The following is a 22,467-nucleotide window of genomic DNA, read 5'->3' on the forward strand; positions in this document are numbered from 1 at the left end:
ATCTGAATGGTGACAGATTAGGAAACGGGGAGGTGCAACGAGACCTGGGTGTCATGGTACATCAGTCATTGAAGGTTGGCATGCAGGTACAGCAGGTGGTTAAGAAAGCAAATGGCATGTTGGCCTTCATAGCGAGGAGATTTGAGTACAGGGGCAGGGAGGTGTTACTACAGTTGTACAGGGCCTTGGTGAGGCCACACCTGGAGTATTGTGTACAGTTTTGGTCTCCTAACTTGAGGAAGGACATTCTTGCTGCTGAGGGAGTGCAGCGAAGGTTCACCAGACTGATTCCTGGGATGGCGGGACTGACATATCAAGAAAGACTGGATCAATTGGGCTTGTATTCATTGGAGTTCAGAAGAATGAGAGGGGATCGCACAGAAACGTTTAAAATTCTGACAGGTTTAGACAGGGTAGATGCAGAAAGAATGTTCCCAATGTTGGGGAAGTCCAGAACCAGGGGTCACAGCCTAAGGATAAGGGGTAAGCCATTTAGGACCGAGATGAGGAGAAACTTCTTCACCCAGAGAGTGGTGAACCTGTGGAATTCTCTACCACAGAAAGTTGTTGAGGCCAATTCACTAAATATATTCAAGAAGGAGTTAGATGTAGTCCTTGCTACTAGGGGGATCAAGGGGTATGGTGCGAAAGCAGGAATGGGGTACTGAAGTTGCATGTTCAGCCATGAACTCATTGAATGGCGGTGCAGGCTCGAAGGGCCGAATGTCCTACTCCTGCATCTATTTTCTATGTTTCTATGCACTCCGAACTGTGCATCGGAGATGGCACAGCAGCAAACATACGCATTTCGGCAAAAGCTATAAATAGTGCCATAAATCACTGTGTGTCGTGCCTCCATAGAGACAGAGCTTAGTGCTGCGCATGCGCACACAAGGGTGTGGTCCATTCTACTGGGCGTCATCCAGCAAAGGTGTGAGTGCTTCAGTAAGTATTGTCTCACAACAAGAATAACAAAATTAAGAATAATAATTATGGGTCTAACTCATGCAATAAAGTTAATCTGATCCTGGCGTCAACTCCACTTCCCTGCCCACCCCTCATAACTCTTGACTCCCTTATCATTCAAAAATCTGTCTATCTCCACTTAAATATATTCAGTGACCCAGCCACCACAACTCTCTGGGTTAATAAAGCTTCACGACCCCCTGAGAGAAGAAATTTCTCCTCATTTCTGTTTTAAATGGGCGACCCCTTATTCTGAAACTATGCCCCCTAGTTCCAGATTCCCCCACAAGGAGAAACATCCTCTCTGCATCTATCCTGTCAAGCCCCCTCAGAATCTTATACATTTTAATAAGATCACCTTTCATTCTTTTAAACTGCAATGAGTATAGGCTCAACCTGTCTTCATAAGACAACCCCTTCATCTCAGGAATCACCTCGTGAACCTTCTCTGAACTGCTTCCAATACAAGTATATCCCTCCTTAAATAAGGAGACCAAAACTGTACGCAGTACTCCAGGTGTGGTCTCACAGTAGCAGCAGGACTTCCCTACTTTTATACTCCATTCCCCTTGCAATAAAGGCGAATATTCAATTTACCTTCCTAATTTCTTGCTGTACCTGCATGCTAATTTTTTGTGTTTCATGTACAAGGACTCCCAGATCCCTCTGTACCTCAGCATTTTGTAATCTCTCCCTATTTAAATGATAATTTTCTTTTTTATTTTTCCTACCAAGGTGAATAATCTCACATTTTCCCACATTATACTCCATCTGCCAAATTTTTGCCCGTTCACTTAGCCTATCCATATCCCTTTGCAGATTCATTGTGTTGTGTATGTATAATATAAGTATACTCCCTATACACTCAATGTACAGTTACATAAGATTACTGAATTTACCCACACTGTATACACTATGCTTGTACCACCAGAGGGTGCAACTGGTCACCCGTACACAACAGGTAACCAGGTATAAAAGGGAGCCCACCATACTGTACCCTCACTCAGGAGCTATAATAAATGGACTAAGGTCACCACACTTCAAGTACAATACCTTGCCTCGTGGGGTCATTACTAGAGTGCTTATAGACACAACAACTGGCGACGAGAATACGAATTTCCACCTGAAAAATGGCTAAACTTGGCACGTTTCAACAATTTGCCAATGGGGAAGATTGGGATGCTTTTGTGGAAAGGCTCGAACATTTCTTCACTGCGAACGACCTGGCGGGAGACACAGACCTCGCTGGCTAATAAGCGCAGAACTATCCTGCTCAGTAGTTGTGGGCCCACCATCTATGGCCTTCTCAGGGACTTGCTAGCCCCAGAGAAGACAACAACCAAAACATATGCGGAGCTCGTAACGATGATACAGGAACAGCTCAAACCTAAAGAGAGCATTCTCACAGCCAGACACCGGCTCTACAACCACCGGCAACCCGAAGGCCAAGAAATCGCAAAATATGCTGCAGACCTCAGACGATTGGCTGCACCGTGTGATTTTGGTGACCACCTCACCGAAGCGCTGCGGGATATTTTTGTTCTTGGAATCGACCACGGGGACCTTCTCCACAGGATGCTCTCTGTGGACACCACGGTCACCCTGCAGAAGGCAATTGGTGTGAGCCAAGCGTTCATGGTCTCGGCCTGCGATTCCAAGCGGATGACTCACCCCCAGGACTCTAACCCGGCAAGTTACGTGAACCAACTGGCGCCTCTCAGAGGCAAGGCTGCTGCTAGCAGTCTCTCTCAGGGTAGAAAGAACAGAACTCCGAGTCCCGCAACCCTGAGTCTGCCACTTGGGGCCAACCGGCCAACCCCATGCTGGTGCTGTGGAGATAATCACAGTGCCCACCAGTGCCGCTACAAAGGCTATACTTGCAAAGGCTGTAACACGAAAGGCTACCTCCAGCGAATGTGCAAGAGAAATTGTACTCACCGAGTCGATGAAGAGTTGGCCGATTATCTGGACTCCAGTGACAATGAAAAGAAAGTCCGTGAGGCAGCTCAACCCCACGATGAGGTGTATGGAGTGTTTACCTGCACCACCGAGAGCTCTCCGTTGAAAATGGAAGTCGAAATCAACGATGTTCCAGTCACGATGGAGGTGGACACAAGAGCGAGCCAGTCGTTGATGAATCATGCGGCCTTTGAGAAACTGAGACAATCCAATCGAACGACCTAAAATGATCCCGATCCAAGTGAAACTGCTCACCTATACAAACGACACCATCCCAGTCGTTGGCAGTGTGGATGTCCAGGTGTCCCATGATGGCGCAATGCACAAGTTACCTTTGTGGATCGTTGCTGGTGATGGTCCAATGCTGCTAGGAAGAAGATGGATCCATCACAGCACCTGAGAAACCAGCCGCTCAACTCGACTGCGTGGAGACGACACAGACCGATCAACCCAACGGCGAGATGATCCAACCGAAACGACCCGACCTCACCTCCCAGGCTCCAGTGGCAGGACTCCGGAGGAAGAGAATCGGCGCAGAAGGCAACTTCCCTGCTTCCATGGCAGAATCTGGGGAAAAAAGGATCACCGCAGCGAACCTCGTGGAGAGAAAGAAGATGGTGCCTGCACCACGAGGTGAAGCACCCGAAGTAAACTTGGCGGCGGCCAGACCACGAGGGGCATTGTTGATGGAGCAACACATGATGCCGAGCAACGAACCGGATTGGGGTAAAGATTGCAAGCCCTCTTAAAGGAGACCGGCAACCCATCACAATTAAAGGGACAGTTCCACTCTTTACACAGCGATACCGATGATACACATGTAAACAATGTAATTGACAAATGCAAGTATGTAAATGTAACAAACTATGTTAAGTCAGGCAACTGCGGTCAGAACCAATGTAATATGACTGTAAATTAAGTAATGATGTACAATGCCGGGTTCAACATGTACGCTGACAAAACCAAGGGCAACCTCCCATCGGAAGCACCCAGGTCCAGCGGGCTACCCGATCATGTAGCCTGTGCCTCCGGGACCAATGTGATGCCCCAGGGAGCATGGCCACACACACAGGGAGCACACCAGCTGCAGGGCCAGCGATCAGCGGATGGCAAAGGCACCACTACCGGTACCCTGCCCCCAATCGGCTCTACCCCTCTGGCCATCAGGGCCAGTACCAGGAGCATGAGGCTAGCACCGTCTAGCTTTCCCAACGGGACCTGGGACGAGCAGGCTCCCACCATTGCTGAAGGGCAGCAGGGAGGCCACACACCCCTGTGGCTCTGCCCACCACTAGGCAATGGAAAAGGCCCTAAGACTCAGCCAGGTGGCAGGGGGCGCAGCGCTGTCATCAGACAACCTGGACACAGTCCAGTCCACTCTGGAACTAGCGTCCTCACCCACCTGCACCTACAGTACCCAGGGGCAAGACTGTGATATCGCGTATGTACCTTATCTGTAAAATGTACTTGTTCCACTACTGCAGAACCCAAACAGTGATGTAATTAATCCTATGTTTTTTTTGTTCTTTCTTTCTGTACATGCAGGTGTTGAGCCACACACATGGTCTATGTTTGGGGTGGGGGAATGGATGTATGTAGCCATGGACACACATGGATCACACCCAGAACCCACTCAACCCCCACTAGTCAACCCAAACCGTCTAGTCATTACTAGAGTGCTTACAGACACAACACATTGCGTCCTCCTCACAACTTGCGTTCCCACCTATCATTGTATCATCAACAAATTTGGCTACATTGCACTCGGTCCCTTCATCCAAGTCATTAATATAGATTGTAAATAGTTGAGGCCCCAGCACTGTGGCACCCCAGTAGTGACAGTTTGCCAACCTGAAAATGACCCATTTATCCTGATTCTCTGTTTTCTGTTAGTCAGCTAATCCTCTATCCATGCTAATATATTACCCTCAACCCCATGAGCTCTTGTGCAGTAAACTTTTATGTGGCATCTTTATCGAATGTCTTCTGGAAATCCAAATACACAACATTTACTGGTTCCTCCTTATCCACCCTGCTCATTACATCCTCAAAGAACTCCAGAAAATTTGTCAAACATGATTTCCCTTTCATAAAACCATGCTAACTCTGCTTGACTGCATTATGATTTTCTAAATGTCCTTAATAATGGACTCCAGCATTTTCCCAATGACAGATGTTAATCTAACTGGTCTATAGTTTCCTGCTTTCTGTCTTTAGGGGCGTTATATTTGCAGTTTTCCAATCCGCTGGGACCTCTCCAGAATCCAAGAAATTTTGGTAGATTACAACCAGTATCTCAAAAACACTTCGAGAGCAGCAGGTGCGACCTGTTTCGGGCGGATCTGAATTTCGGCCCCATTATGTGAACACTTTGCCAGGACACTAAGGGGACAATATTCAGGTCTGCCCAAAACAGGCTGCACCTACCACTCTGGAAGTGTTTTTTCCGCCGCTGTGGATGAGGTGGCCTCTTTCGCGAAATTCAGATCTTGGGCAATTTTTTTGGAGCGGGCCAGAAGCCAGTCATAATGGGAGTGTAAGCACTCTAGAGGGGCGGGAGTAGAGACAGAATGGAGTCGCCACCGCTGTCAGTCATTAAGTCATTACGCGTGTGCGTCACCACATCTCTCCCCTCCACTTAAAGGGGAGAGCATTCACCATTTTTAAACTTTGGTCCACTAGGCCACCAGGGAGGGTTTCGGCCGGGCCGGCTGAACCCAGGGGCATAATTGTTGGCCTGACCTGGCAATTGGCCGACAAAATACCATGGTCACCGCAGCACTGTGCCCTCCGCTTGAATGGGCTCCAAACAGCCATGCCGCACACACTGAAAACACAGTGCACCGACAGAAAAAGCTATTGGGGGTACCGCACGGCGGGACGAAGATTTTTGCAGGTGAATTTATATGAAGGTGTGGCAGGTCAGCGGTGAGCGCTTTGATTACACAATTAGGAGGGCTCGGCAGCAGCGGACTGTCAAAAAACTCCCAAGGTGAATTTCGATGGCGACAGCCATTTGACTGCAAATCGGCGGTCACTCAATTCCACCGCTTGGCCGCCGTTTTTCGGCGGTAACAGGCCTTTTCGTGAGGCTGAATTTCAGCCACTAGAGTTTTGTCAATGTCAGCATAGGTCTTGATTCGATATTCTAATGCACTCTTCAGTTTGTCAATGATTGTGAGGAATGTATTAACTCTGAAGGCTTCCTTGTCGCTGAATGTGTGTGAAGTTGCGTCATCGCATGTCTTTTGTCTTTTGCGATGTTTGGCTGATTTATACTCCTGGTTCATTGTCCTTGCAACTCCCTGAGCCTCGTACTCATCAAAATTGTCCCGCATTTGTTGAATAACAATTCCAAGACTCCTCAGTAAGTTTATAGCAGTGGAAAGGTCAATTTGGGCACTTTGCCAACTAACACTGCATCCATTAAATGGTTGAAATATATCACTCCAGACTTCACACAAAATACCAGTATCCAAGTTATGCATTGCATCACTCAGTATCTTTGCATCTTTTCTTGTTGTTGGCTTTTGAAATTCATCATCTTTGATTCTCTTTAGGGAATCGAGGATGTTGCAATATCCCAGAATGAGTACCTTCACAGCTTCAGGGTTAGCACTCCACTGTGTCCTGGAGAGTGATTTGGGCACTAGACATCCCTTTGGTGGTGAATCTGTAAGAATCTTCCAACGGCTGGTTGATGCAGTAAAACAATTATAGAATTCTTGGACAAATCCAAAAAATGAAACTGCTTCGATGCACCAGCCCACAGAAGACTGGCCAACAAGATTTAGTGAGTGTGCTGCGCATGGTATGTAATCAACCAAAGCGTTGTGCTCTTTTATCTTTGCCTGCATCCCTGAATATTTACCACTCATATTGGAAGCATTATCATAGCTTTGGCCATGACAAAGACTGAAGTTAATGTCATTTTTAGTGAGAAAGTCAAGTAGGTATGAGGCAAGTTTCTCCTGTGTGGCTAGTGATCATGAAACGTTCCACTGATCCGCTAGGTAGCACATAACCCAAGATGACTGAGAACTGATCTGTGTGCGACACATCTGGTGTTGAGTCTACAGACACTGAAAAGTACCCTGCATCCTTGCTCTCATCAATAATTGCTGATAGGGTCTTCTTTGTCAGCAGTGCAGTGAGTTCATCAGAAATTATTGATAAATATGATGTATGGCCTTTTCCACAATTTCCATGCTCATTGATGGCCTGAGCCAAGAAAGGGTTAAATTTAGCAATCAGTTCCAGAATGCCAAGATAGTTGCCGTTGTGTTTTGATCCAATAGTCTCATCTGAGCTACGGAATGGCAGACCACGCTCAGCAAGGAAAACAATGGTTTCAATTACACATCTCAGGACATTCTTCCAGTACGATCGAGCTTCCAAAAACTGTTTTTCCACTTGAGAATCAATCCTGCTGCTGACTTTCTTTCGGGCACGATATATACCCACTGACCATGTAAGCTGCTCACTCATTGCATGATTGTCTATGTATGCAGTCATCATCATCATCATCATAGGCAGTCCCTCGGAATTGAGGAAGGCTTGCTTCCACTCCCAAAATGAGTTCTTTGATGGCTGAACAGTCCGATACGAGAGCCACAGACCCTGTTACAGGTGGGACATACATTCGTCGGGGGAGGGGGTTGGTAGGGCTGGTTTGCCGCTGCCTGTACTTGGCCTCTTCATGCTCTTTGCGTTGAGACTCGAAGAGCTCAACGCCTTCCCGGATGCACTTTCTCCACCTCGGGCGGTCTGCGGCCAGGGTCTCCCAGGTGTCAGTGGTGATGTCGCACTTTACCAGGGAGGCTTTGAGGGTGTCCTTATAACGTTTCCGCTGTCCTCCTTTGACTCGTTTACCATGAAGGAGCTCCGCATAAAGCATTTGCTTAGAGAGTCTCGTATCTGGCATGCGTATTATGTGTCCTGCCCAGCGCAGCTGATCGAGTGTGGTTAGTGCTTCAATAAGGGGATGTTAGCCTGGTCGAGGACACTGATGTTGATGCGCCTGTCCTCCCAGGAGATTTGCAGGATCTTGCGGAGACATCGTTGGTGATATATCTCCAGCGACTTGAGGTGCCTTCTATACATCATCCATGTCTCAGATCCATACAAGAGGGCGGGTATTACTACAGCCCTGTAGACCATGAGTTTGGTGGTAGATTTGAGGGCCTGTTCTTCAAACACTCTTTTCCTCAGACGGCCGAAGGCTGCGCTGGTGCACTGGGGGCGGTGCTGAATCTCCGCATCAATGTCTGCCTTTGTTGAGAAGAGACTCTCGAGATATGGGAAATGGTCCACGTTGTCCAGGGCCGCGCCGTGGATTTTGATGACTGGAGGGCAGTGCTGTGCGGCGGTGACAGGCTGGTGGAGGACCTTTGTCTTACGGATGTTAAGTTTAAGGCCCATGCCTTCATATGCTTCAGTGAATACATTGACTATATTCTGGAGTTCAGCCTCTGAATGTGCACAGACACAGGCGTCGTCCGGATACTGCAGCTCAATGACAGAGATTGGGGTGATCTTGGACCTGGCCTGAGGCGGCATAGGTTAAACAGCTTCCCACTGGTTCTGTAGTTTAGTTCCACTCCAGCGGGGAGTTTGTTGATTGTGAGGTGGAGCATGGCGGCGAGGAAGATTGAGAAGAGGGTTGGAGCGATAATGCAGTCCTGTTTGATCCCGGTCCGGTTGTGGATTGGGTCTGTAATGGATCCGTTGGTAAATAGTATTCTTCCAATCATTGAAGCCTTCACAGAACATGACACACTTTTTGACTTCAGAAAACAAGCGGCAATAAAAACAGTACACTTTTTTTGTGTAGAAGTTGAATAGATAAGTCTTCTCGTTTGCCAGTCTGTTTGTTGGGCTTCACATATTCAAACATTTATTTGGTCAGATAACGATTCTGCTTGGTGTACTGACATTTTATAACTGCAAAATCAGAATCCATGTTCTGCCATTCTTATAGCCCCCTTCTCAGTCCAATATTCAATGAGATCCTTTGAAGTGATGTCCCACTTGCCTGGGTCGTTAGAGAAGGATACTGTCTGATCTTCAGAGGATTGGGGCGAAACAATTGCATGTGCATGTTCATGTAGCGAAGGTACATGAGGTAGGTCCTTTTCATCAGGTGCAGCAGATTTACTTCTGCTGGTCGTCGCTTCAATATCCTCATTAGATTTAGTGGGAACAAAAAAAGTTAAGCGAGAGGGAGTTCCTTTCAGCACTGCTTCTCTATCATCTTTGTTCAGCCTCCTTCAGTTTTTGCCATCCTCCTTCGACATGCTGAATGATCATTACACTAGGCCCAACGTCTTAAAAACAATTTTGGAAACAGATTAGCCATTTGGAGCCAATTATAAAATGAATGAAAATCTTACATACATATCGACAATAATAAACTATAAAATATAATGACATATAAAAAAACTATTTAAAATGGTTTGTTTGGCATACATATATGAATAACCTAACAGTAAATAAGGTGTTGTCATTCTGATGACGTTATGAGGTCAAATACTGACAAGTTGATAAAACAAGAGGATGACAAACCCTAATCCTTTTAGTTACATGAACTGCAAAATTTAAAATCTAGAAAGCCAGGCTATTAAGTATTTTAGTGAATCAATTTTTCCCAAAGAAAACAGTATTGAGATGACTATCTTGACTCAAAAACTACTTGACTTGAGAACACAGGTCAGAATAACATAAGAATATAGGAAAAAGAGAGCAGCTAAGGGTCACAAGGGCTTATCAAAGCTGCCCTCCCCAAAAAACAAATGCATAATTCTAATATAGTCTTTCAGACTTAATTTTGAATATTCCTATTTTACCCCTAGTTGTTTCAAGTAGGATATCTAGGGGGTATTTATGAGAGATATCTAGGGCTACATACTCTACAAAATACTTTTAGCATTTGACTTTGACATCTACATTTCTACTTTTAAAAGATAAATGAAAATTCTTCATTCTTTCGTAAGTATTCAAACCTGATATTATTTATGCATTTATCCTATGATCAGCGTACATAACTCTCCAGGTGAATTTTTGGGGGATATTTATACATGTTACAAGATTGTCACAGAATTTTATACACACTTTGAGCCATAAGGATACAATATTTTGCACCTCTGAAGATATAATTATGCAGTTATATATGATATTGCTTAACCAACGTTGTGACAAAGATTTAGGGTTAATGATATAAAAATTTAGCCTAAAGTCGAGGGCCTAAAAAATATGAGGGCGTAAGGCTGCAGCCTTATTAATCTATGGGTTAATCCGGCCCTGGGTGATGGGTGAACAGGACTTGGTGCATGTTAGAATACCGGTAGCAGAGTTTTGGATGAGTTCAAGTTTATATAGGATTGAGGATGGGATGCCAGCCAGGAGACCATTGGAATGGTCAAGTCTAGAGGTAACGAAGACATGGATGAGGATATCATCAGCAAATAAGCTAAGACAGTCAAAATAAGAGTACTACGCAACACTGAGTGAAGTGCAAATTCACTTCTACTTGCCAGAATCATCAAAGATGGAAGTTTTACACATTTGCATTAACTAGCACTATTTTATTAGCCATATTTATGATACTTACACTTAAGACTATCACAAGATTAAGTATTGAGGATTATAGTAAAGTAGTTGGATATATAGTCAAAGTCAAAATCATCACGGACATGTTATTACTTTAAGTGCATTATAATATTGCAGCATTAGCTGGGATTTGCTTAGTAATTATATTTATGTTCAATGGCTAATATTACAGTATAGCTTAGCAAGATTGTTTCCTGCATCCCTGTAAATTTCCAGTATGCTCTGTGATACAAGTATCAGATATACCTTCTTATCCTTGTTAATAGGTTGTCTGATCTGGTGTGGGAAATCACTCCCTATGAACCAGAGTGTGACTTTATATGCACAATTTCTGGTAATATCATCACCCAAGGATGGAACAGAAATCTTTGTTCCTGTAATTCGATCACGGAATTAACATGCACCGTCTTGTGTTCTCTCGCACTTCAGATAGTGGAAGAATAAACTATCAGACCATTTGACAAAGGCTATAAACTATGATTCAGGTTTATTAAAACTAAAGGTTAAACAATAGCAGAAAATCCATATCACAGAGTAAACTTGGTTACAGAATTTTTAACGCACCTCAAATTAAAAAAAATAGTAAAAGCTCCTCTGGGCCCCACAAAAAAACCTTCGGCTGTGATTGTGTCACTCCTCCTGATAGCTGTGAACACAGAATTGCCTGTTCTTGGCAGGAGGCCTCTGGGCCCCACAAATTGGTACCACTTCTCACACCAAACAGGTGGCAAGTCAGGCAGCAGCATATAAATGAGACCCAGTAGTTAAAATACCCCAGGCCTCATTTTGTCTGGAGTGGGTGGGTTTTGAACTGAAATCAAATCTCACCTTCTGAAAACTGGCCCCTAGTTAAAATTGGGGTCATCCTTTCTTATGACCCGCCTATATCTACCCCCCGCTCCCCCACTCCCTTTCAACTTAAACATGTCATCTTGTTCTTAAAACATGCACAAGATAACATCCCTGAGCTTTATTAATTTGAATACCTCAATCATAACCCCTTGAGTTGTCATTTCTCCAACAAGAGTCCCATATCTGTGAGTATAAACTCATAGGGCTAGAAATTTGTGGCCTTGGCCCCATTCCGTAGCGCCATTAAATGGTGCTAAAACGGCAGTTGCTGCTCTTTCGGCAGCTGCTGGCGGTTCCCGTGGTGGCTGCCATTTTGGGGCTTACCTTAATGCTGCCGGTAATAGGCAGCACCATGCTGGAGAAAATGGTGGCGTTGTGACATAAATCGGCGTGCAATGCCGACTTTATATCACAAGAGCAAACTTCAACCCTAGCGTTGAATGCAGCACTGGGTTCTAAGCACAACAGGTAAACCTGGTGTGCAAGCAGGCTGACAGTGGTGATGTCTGCACCTTTTAAAAGGGACAGACACATCATTCAGGTAAGTTTGGATTTAAACTTTTGAACTGTTTTTTAAATTTTATTGAAGTGGTAGCTTGTTGCACTAGATGTGAAAAGTTTTTTTAAGTGTGTAGGGAGTGCTGCTGGATGCTTGCAAGGGTTCGGATGGTAAATGAAGACCTTTGAGAAGACAGAACATGCTGTGAATACTCAGCAGGTCAACATCCATTGTAGGACGATGGTTTTGTCCTGGATTAATTTGTAGCAGGCAAGAACAATTAGTTAACACTACCAGCTACTTCTCAGGGTTTGACACTAATGACAAGACACCAATAAGTATAGTTCCCACTGTGCGTGGCAGTCTTTACTGAGTACTGATCAACCTTTTATCAACATTACACCTATCAGTCTGTCCCTTGAGCTGCTAAGCTACGATATAATTACTAATTCCTCAGTACCCTGTGTACGCACGATTGTCCCAGTGGTCCGCTGATGCGTCATGATGCGCGTCTTCTGATGATTGATCGGGTCACCCCTCCTTGACGGCAGCCGGCTTACCATTCATCTTTGCTAAGTCTCTGCCTTAGTTTCCCTGTGCACTCACGATTGACCCGGTGGTCTGACGGATTCATAGAACACAACCTCTGCTGACTGATCACGTCACCTTTCTCTGACAACTGCAGCCTGCTGACTCCACATCCATGTGTTTGTCCCTGCCTTTTCTCAGATGTTGTTTCCATAGCTACCGAATCCTTCCTTTGATCCATCGATGATCTATCTTCTTTGAGCACACCTTTAGCACTTGAGAGACTGGCCTATTATCTGGTCAAGCACTATCGTGGACCTCACTGTGTTCAGTATCGGTGTTTACATTTCTACGAGAAGATGGCTGCTGGGGCGCTAGGTCCCTAGGGAGCTTCCCCACTCCAAACAACTCCCACCAGTTCTCGGCAACTTTCCACCCTTCAACCTCCCCCCCCCACCCCGCTGTCTAAACCTCCCCTAACCAAATAGACCCAAATAGGGGGTCTAAGCACATAAACCCAAACCCTTACCCCTTACCCTAGTCCCAACCCTGCGAGTCCCACGAGTTCGGGCCATTCGGGCCTACCTCAGGCTTCCCACCACATCACCCATCGGAGACCTCTGGTGAACTCCGGTGACCCCCGACGACCTCTAGCAACCCCCGATGATCTCCAGCGACCTCCAATGACCTCCAGCGACCCCCGACGACCTCCGGCAACTGCCACCGACCTCCAGCGAGTCCCACGAGTTGGGCCATTCGGGCCTACCGCAGGCTTCCCACCCCATCACCCATCGGCAACCTCCGACGTACTCCGGCGGCCCCCGACGACCCCCGGTGACCTCCAGCAACCTCCGATGTCACCCAACAACCTCCAGCGACCTCCGCCGAGTCCCACGAGTTCAAGCCGTTTGGGCCTACCGCAGGCTTCCCATCACATCACCTATCGGCGACTTCCGGCGACCTCCAGTGACCTCCGACATCCCCCAGCAGCTTCCGACGACCTCTGGAGGTGGTGCCCTCGACCTGGACCTGGCTATCGGGAATCCGCCCCACCCCACACCCCCCCCTCACCTCCAGCGATGATCTGACCGGAACACCTCCAGCGACGGCAGATGGATTCTCCTCCACGACAGAGTTTGGGCCTCCTCGACGAAGAACACACGATCTCCTTCTCAATGACGATCGGGTCCCCCTCTCCCACATCGGTGACTGGCCTCCCCTCCTCCAGTGACAACTGGAGCTCTCCTTCCCCACTGGCGACCTGGCCTCTTCCCCTCCTCCAACATGTGGTGAGTTCCATGGCTGTGACCCCCCCTGCCCTCCCACCCTGAACCCCGGTGGGCCACTGACCCTCCCAATGCCTGTCCCCAACCAGGCCTCGGACCAATTACCACCATGGGCGCTACACAGTGCCGAGCCTGTGGCCAACATCTAGCCGTAGGCAACTAGGCCCATATAGCAGTGCCTGGTCTCCAGTCATCTTGGACCCCCTTGCCACTGGACCAAGACCTCACTCAGTTAAGCCCGTGTGGTAGCCAGTGTGCAACGTTGACCTCACGTTAAAAGAACTCACGCACAGGCACCTTCCACTCCGTTAACATGAAGTTCGGGAACTGGAACGTCAGGACCCTCATGGACAACCCCAACAGCGACAGGCCGGAACGCCGCACTGTCATAGTTGCCCGGGAACTTAGACGCTTTGATATCGACATCGCCGCCCTAACCGATGGGCAGGGGAAGGCCAGCTCAAGGAACAAGGTGGAGGTTACACCTTCTGGAAAGGGAAAGCAGAGGAAGAACGCCACCTCCACGAAGTCGGCTTCGCCATCAAAAATGAGCTGGTTGACTGCCTCAAAGACTCTCCCTGCAATGCTAATGAATGCCTCATGACTCTTCGACTCACCTTATCCCGGAATCAGTGTGCCACAGTGATTACGCCCCAACACACAATGCAACAGATGAGGCCAAAGAGGGTTTTTACTCCAACCTCAAAAAATCCCTGTCCTGCGTCCCCGCGGGTGACAAACTGATCCTCCTCGATGACTTCAATGCCAGGGTCGGCAAGAACACGGACCTCTGGGGAGGCGTGATTGGCAGAAAGGGGGTATGGAAAGCTAACTCCAGTGGCACCCGATTCCTGACAAAAAGTCTAGAGCACCAACTTGTCATCACCAACACCTTGTTCCGCCAGAGGGAAAAATATAAGGCATCATAGCAACACCCTCACTCCAAACACTGGTGCCTGCTCGATTATGTCATCGTCCGAGCCAGGGATCGCAAGGATGTGCGCATCACCCGCGCCATGACAGGAGCCGACGACTGTTGGACGGATCACCGCCCGATCCATCATCGACATCAACATAGCCCCAAAACGGAGGGGGCAGCGGAAGCAGTGCCGCAAAAAAGTCAATGCCGGAGCACTTAAGGACCCAGCTAAGAGAGCCCTATACAGTCAGTGCCTCACAGCTAACCTGGCATGCCTTGATGACCCTGAGACGCAGAATGCCCACAGTGCTTGGTCAGTCCTCCAGGCCACCACAACCAGTGCCTGCGAAGAGATGCTCGATCACTCAACCAGGAAACACCAGGATTGGTTTGATGAGAATGATCAGGAGATCCAAGAGCTAATAGATCACAAACGCAAGGCATTTCTGAGCCTTAAACAACAACCCAACGCAGGAGCAGCAAAGCAGCATTACAGAAGGCTCAAGGCTGAGGTCCAACATAAAACCTGGGACCTGAAGAACAGGTGGTGGATGGAGAAAGCACAGGAGGTACAACAGCTGGCCGACAACTATGATGTGCGAAGATTCTTCATCGCAGCCAAGGCCACCTTCACGCCAAACACCGAAGGCCCCACCCCACTACTGGCCAAGAACAGGGAAACACTCATCAAGGACACTGAGGCAGTCAGGGCCCGCTGGAAGGAGCACTTCGAAGATCTCCTCAATCGAGACTCCGCCTTTGACTCGAGTGTTCTCGACTCCATCCCGCAGCATGCTACTCGCCATTATCTCAGTGAGACCCCAACACTGCACAAGATAGAAAAAGCCATAAGACAGCTTAAAAACAACAAGGCTACGGGTGCGGACGGAATCCCTGCTGAGGCATTGAAGTATGGTGGAGAGGCACTGCTGGCGCGAATACATAACCTCATCTCTGTCACCTGGAGGGAGGAGAGCATGCTGGGACATCTCAGAGATACAGTAATCGTGACCATCTTTAAAAAGGGGAGAAGTCCGACTGCGGCAAATACAGAGGAATCTCCCTGCTATCAGCCACTGGGAAAGTCGTCGCTAGAGTCCTCCTCAAACGTCTTCTTCCCATGGCTGAGAAGCTCCTCATGGAGTCACAGTGTGGATTTCATCCCCTACAGGGCACAATGGACATGATTTTTGCAGTGCGACAGCTACAGGAAAAATGCAGAGAACAGCGCCAGCCCTTATACACGATCTTCTTCGACCTTACAAAGGCCTTTGACACTGTCAACCGTGAGGTTCTATGGAGCATCCTCCTCTGTTTTGAATACCCTGAAAAGTTTGTCACCATCCTCTGCCTGCTCCACGACAACATGCAGTCCATGATTCTTACCAATGGATCCATCACAGACCCAATTCACATCTGGACCAGGGTCAAACAGGGCTGCGTCATCGCCCCAACCCTCTTCTCAATCTTTCTTGCCGTCAAGTTCCACCCTCACAGTCAACAAGCTCCCCGCCAGAGTGGAACTAAACTACAGAACCAGTGGGAACCTGTTCAACCTGCGCTATCTCCAGGCCAGGTCCAAGACCACCCCAACCTCTGCCGTCGAGCTACAGTACGCGGACGACGCCTGCGTCTGCGCACATACAGAGGCTGAACTCCAGAACATAGTCGAAGTATTTACTGAGGTGTACGAAAGCATGGCTCTTACGCTAAACATCTGTAAGACAAAGGTCCTCCACCAGCCTGTCCTCACCGCACAGCACTGTCCCCCAGTCATCAAGATCCACAGCGCAGCCCTGGACACCATGGACCATTTCCCATATCTCGGGACCCTCCTATCAACAAGAGCAGGCATCGACGATGATATCCAACACCGCCTCCAGTGCGCCAGTGCAGCTTTCGGCCGCCTGAGGAAAAGAGTGTTTGAAGACCAGGCCCTCAAAACTGCCACCAAGCTCATGGTCTACAGGGCTGTAGTCATACCTGCCCTCCTGTATGGCTCAGAGACATGGACCATGTACAACAGACACTTCAAGTTGCTGGAGAAATATCACCAATGATGTCTCCGCAAGATCCTACAAATCCCCTGGGAGGACAGGCCCCCCAACATCAGCGTCCTCATCCAGGCTAACATCCCCAGCATTGAAGCACTGACCACACTCGATCAGCTCCGCTGGGCAGGCCACTTAATTTGCATGCCAGACATGAGACTCCCAAAGCAAGTGCTCTACTAGGAGCTCCTTCACACAAACAAGCCAAAGGTGGGCAGCGGAAACGCTACGAGGACACCCTCAAAGCCTCCCTGATAAAGTATGACATCCCCACTGACACCTGGGTGGCCCTGGCCCAAGACCGCCCTAATTGGAGGAAGTGCATCTGAGCACCTCGCGTCTCAATGCCGAGAGCATGCAGAAATCAAGTGCAGGCAGCGGAAAGAGAGTGCGGCAAACCAGTCCCACCCACCCCTTCCCTCAATGACTATCTGTCCCACCTGTGACAGAGTCTGTGGCTCTTGTATTGGACTGTTCAGCCATCAAAGAACTCACTTCAGGAGTGGAAGCAAGTCTTCCTCGATTCCGAGGGACTGCCAATGATGATGATGATTACATTTCTACAAAGGTTTGATCAGTATCAGTGTTTACATGTCCACAAAAGGTTTAGTATAATTTCCATTGTGTTGGGGTTTCTCTACAGATTAACATTAAGCATTTTAAACAGGAGTCTCCAAGAGATCTTGCATCTTATAGGAAGTCAGTATTTCCAGCTTTCGTGTTTTACGCATTTTATACAGAATGTTTAAAAAGCTTAATCATAGAGTTCGATTTCCTGGGCCCTACACTGGGTTTAAGCCTGATACCATGCAGAGAAAAACAGATTTCACATCTCAGGTCGAGATGCTGCCTGACCAGCTGAGTATTTATAAGATTTTATGCTTTCTTCTCACATTTACAGCATCCATGTGTAGAGGCAAGAGGAAGAGAAGAGGAGGAATCAGGTGGAAGGATCCCTCCGAGACAGTCCCTTTGTGTCCGGGATATCCGGGGTGGGATCATCCGCCTGCGGTCCCAGTGACCACAACCCCAATTCCCCTTTCAACATTTGTCCCCACGTCTTACCATCTGTTACTGACCATCACAGCATCCCACACAAGAGATTAATGTGCAAAGTTAAAGCACATGGGATTGGGGGTAGTGTGCTGACGTGGATTGAGAACTGGTTGTCAGACAGGAAGCAAAGAGTAGGAGTAAATGGGTACTTTTCAGAATGGCAGGCAGTGACTAGTGGGGTACCACAAGCTTCTGTGCTGGGGCCCCAGCTGTTTACACTGTATATTAATGATTTAGACGAGGGGATTAAATGTAGTATCTCCAAATTTGCGGATGACACTAAGTTGGGTGGCAGTGTGAGCTGCGAGGAGGATGCTATGAGGCTGCAGAGTGACTTGGATAGGTTAGGTGAGTGGGCAAATGCATGGCAGATGAAGTAATATGTGTATAACTGTGAGGTTATCCACTTTGGTGGTAAAAACAGAGAGACAGACTATTATCTGAATGGTGACAGATTAGGAAAAGGGGAGGTGCAACGAGACCTGGGTGTCATGGTCCATCAGTCATTGAAGGTTGGCATGCAGGTACAGCAGGCGGTTAAGAAAGCAAATGGCAAGTTGGCCTTCATAGCGAGGGGATTTGAGTACAGGGGCAGGGAGGTGTTACTACAGTTGTACAGGGCCTTGGTGAGGCCACACCTGGAGTATTGTGTACAGTTTTGGACTCCTAACTTGAGGAAGGACATTCTTGCTATTGAGGGAGTGCAGCGAAGGTTCACCAGAATGATTCCCGGGATGGTGGGACTGACATATCAAGAAAGACTGGATCAACTGGGCTTGTATTCACTCGAGTTCAGAAGAATGAGAGGGGATCTCATAGAAACATTTAAAATTCTGACGGGCTTAGACAGGTTAGATGCAGGAAGAATGTTCCCAATGTTGGGGAAGTCCAGAACCAGGGGTCACAGTCTAAGGATAAGGGGTAAGCCATATAGGACCGAGATGAGGAGAAACTTCTTCACCCAGAGAGTGGTGTACCTGTGGAATTCTCTACCACAGAAAGTTGTTGAGGCCAATTCACTAAATATATTCAAAAAGGAGTTAGATGTAGTCCTTACTACTAGGGGGATCAAGGGGTATGGCGAGAAAGCAGGAATGGGGTACTGAAGTTGCATGTTCAGCTATGAACTCATTGAATGGCGGTGCAGGCTCGAAGGGCCGAATGGCCTACTCCTGCACCTAGTTTCTATGTTTCTATCACAGCATCCTCTTGGCCATGATGCTGAAATAAAAGCTGCCATAAAGTAAACTTTCCAATCCACCTTTATACGTCTATCCACCAATGTGACATAAAGAAATCAACTCATCGCCTGTTTGCATTCTCTCAGTGACTGTCCTGTGTGTGCCTTTGCCTATCCTACTGATGTCACACAGTGCTACCCCAGTGGCTGCAGCATGGCTGGTAGAAGGCTGCTGACTTTCAGTGGGGGAACACTGCAAATGTCCTTGCTGGTTGACCTTGAGGAGCTGGTGGCTGGAGTGTCAAATCAATCTTCTTCTTGTTCTTCACTCTCCTGTCCCTCTTCTTGGTCAAACACTGGCTGGGCAGGCTGCATGTCTTGGGTGTGTGAAATGAAGCAGACACAAGGGTGGAATTGTGGTGATGGGAGTTGAATGCCAGAAAGAGGATAACATATAAGGATACCAGCATCTTTTATCCTTTCCCTGCCAAAAATGGCTTGCACCATCTCCTCCAAATGGGAGAGGTGAGGGTAGGAATGGGAGATGAGCCTCGTGATTAGTGCAGATTGTTGGTAGATGAGTGATTGGGGGTGGGGGCAGGGACGAATTAAGGGTGCCTCGGGTCCCAGGCAGTACCCCGGCCATGGGTCCCCTACTCCCATTCACATCCTGCAGTAAATGACATTAGTGAGCTAAGTCACAGGGCACTATACTGAGTATGCATCAGGTCGTCAGGTCTACATCTCAGATTATGTTCTCATTGATACTATGACGACGCTCATTTAATATTTTATTATGTTTCCAAACAAACCGATACCTTGATGAAACCCTGTATAAACAGTAAACAACAATGTCTTGATTTTAAAAATCCTTACATTTTTAAACTAAATCGACAATGACAAGACAGTGCAATTTTTTTGGAAGACCATCATTTGAAATTTGCATTCCAATTTCACCACAGATGCAACTACAAGTATAACATTACATTGGTCTTTTCCTAGATTTTTGTCAGCTAAACTGGTCAATGATTTTCGTGAAGTCAAGTCCTCTCAGTACTTTGCTGTCGATGCTCATGATTGAACATAAGAACATAAGAACATAAGAACATAAGAACATAAGAACATAAGAACATAAGAATTAGGAACAGGAGTAGGCCATCTAGCCCCTCGAGCCTGCTCCGCCATTCAACAAGATCATGGCTGATCTGGCCGTGGACTCAGCTGCACTTACCCGCCCGCTCCCCGTAACCCTTAATTCCCTTATTGGTTAAAAATCTATCTATCTGTGACTTGAATACATTCAATGAGCTAGCCTCAACTGCATCTTTGGGCAGAGAATTCCACAGATTCACAACCCTCTGGAAGAAGAAATTCCTTCTCAACTCGGTTTTAAATTGGCTCCCCCGTATTTTGAGGCTGTGCCCCCTAGTTCTAGTCTTCCCGACCAGTGGAAACAACCTCTCTGCCTTTATCTTGTCTATCCCTTTCAGTATTTTAAATGTTTCTTTAAGATCGCCCCTCATCCTTCTGAACTCCAACGAGTAAAGACCCAGTCTACTCAATCTATCATCATAAGGTAACCCCCTCATCTCCGGAATCAGCCTAGTGAATCGACTCTGTACCCCTTCCAAAGCTAGTATATCCTTCCTTAAGTAAGGTGACCAAAACTGCGCGCAGTACTCCAGGTGCGGCCTCACCAATACCCTGTACAGTTGCATCAGGACTCTCTGCTTTTGTACTCCATCCCTCTCGCAATGAAGGCCAACATTCCATTTGCCTTCCTGATTACCTGCTGCACCTGAAAACTAACTTTTTGGGATTCATGCACAAGGACCCCCAGGTCCCTCTGCACCTCAGCATGTTGTAATTTCTCCCCATTCAAATAATATTCCCTTTTACTGTTTTTTTCCCCAAGGTGGATGACCTCACATTTTCCGACATTGTATTCCATCTGCCAAACCTTAGCCCATTTGCTAACCTATCCAAATCTCTTTGCAGCCTCTCTGAGTCCTCTACACAACCCGCTTTCCCACTAATCTTTGTGTCATCTACAAGAAAGACTATTAAGTTGATCTTATCCCATTCGGTTCTTGACTTCATCCTTGATGTGTTTTAGTTTCGAGAAGGACCGCTCACTACTGCATAATCGACAGATATATTCAAAGAGCTATTTCAATTGTGAGAAAAGGTTTGGGTGAGGGCATGTGTATGGAGGAATTGGTACATTCTCAGCTCTGCTGACTTAATTTATTTGACACAATTTGAACTTTGAAGCTCTGTTGAAGATGTTACCAAGCTAGAAAACTGGATGAATTCAATTTCAATCATAGGTTCCAGATGTTTCTGATAAGAGCAGACAAGATTTGCTGCGACCTACTTGATCTCATGAGTCGAGAGAGCGGCTAACTTGGCCAGGAATCCAAACCTGCAGTTGATTTCCTTGTATGCTTCAAGGTGGTGTTTCAAGGTACTGATTAGTTGATCAATGATGACAAGGAACACTTCAGTTTTGAATTTCTCCTTGGGTGACAGCACAGTGTTTTCAGCATCTCTATCATCATAGTGGCAGTTGGGTATCCGGACGCACCTCTGAGCTGAATTGTACTCGTTGTGACCACACAGTTTAATCCCTAGGTCTTCGAAGTCCTCAAACTCTGTCTGCAGAGTCTTGAAAAAATCAACAAGAGACTCGAGTAAGGACACCATGGCTTTCAGATTCAAGCTTGAAGCGAGAGATTGGACCGGTTAAAGCACTTCAAGACCGTGTTCCAAAGTACAATGAGAATAGCTGAATCCAGTTCACCCAGTTAGTCAAGGATCAACTGAGCTTCATTTCGGCCTTCAACTTTCTGTTCCACATCAGTTGCCAGGGATTCCAACATTTCGCATATGGGAGCGTAACCCTTGAACAGGGCTGACACTGCTTCATACCTTGCTGACCATCGAGTAGCAGAAAGCTGTTTTTCATAAAGCAGTCACCAGCGGTATGTTGATGCAGAGAGAAAAGTGAACAACTTTTGTACAATGTCAAAAAATCTGACGATCACTGGGCTGCATTTGGCACAGTTTTTCCCCACAAGGTTGAGTGAGTGCGCTGCGCATGGTATAAACATTGCATATGGGCATTGCTCTTTGACGATAGTTTGGACAGCAAGGTATTTCCCACTTATATTTGAAGCATTATCATAAAAATGTCCGCGAAAATTTTGTATGTCGATCCTGTTCTCATCCAGAAAGGCTAGTATTATTTCTGCTATTTCTTGTCCAATATGACCGATTATCGGCAAGAATTTAGGAACCTTTCCTCAGGACCAGTCGGTAGAACATAGCAGATGACAAATGTCAGCTGATCTGAGTGTGTGACATCTGGCATTGAATCAACAGATATCGAATAAAACTTCGCTGATTTCAATTCCTGGATAATCGTCTCAAGTACTTTGCCACCCATCAAACTAATCAGTTCTTCACAAATGTGGAAGACAAATATGAAGTATGCCCCTTGCCTTTGTTGGCGAACCGCTTGATGTGTTCAGCAAGAATTGCATCGTAGTTTGCGCGAACCT

This window comes from Pristiophorus japonicus, chromosome 6 (assembly GCF_044704955.1).
Source record: "Pristiophorus japonicus isolate sPriJap1 chromosome 6, sPriJap1.hap1, whole genome shotgun sequence".
NCBI classification, from domain to species: domain Eukaryota; kingdom Metazoa; phylum Chordata; class Chondrichthyes; family Pristiophoridae; genus Pristiophorus; species Pristiophorus japonicus.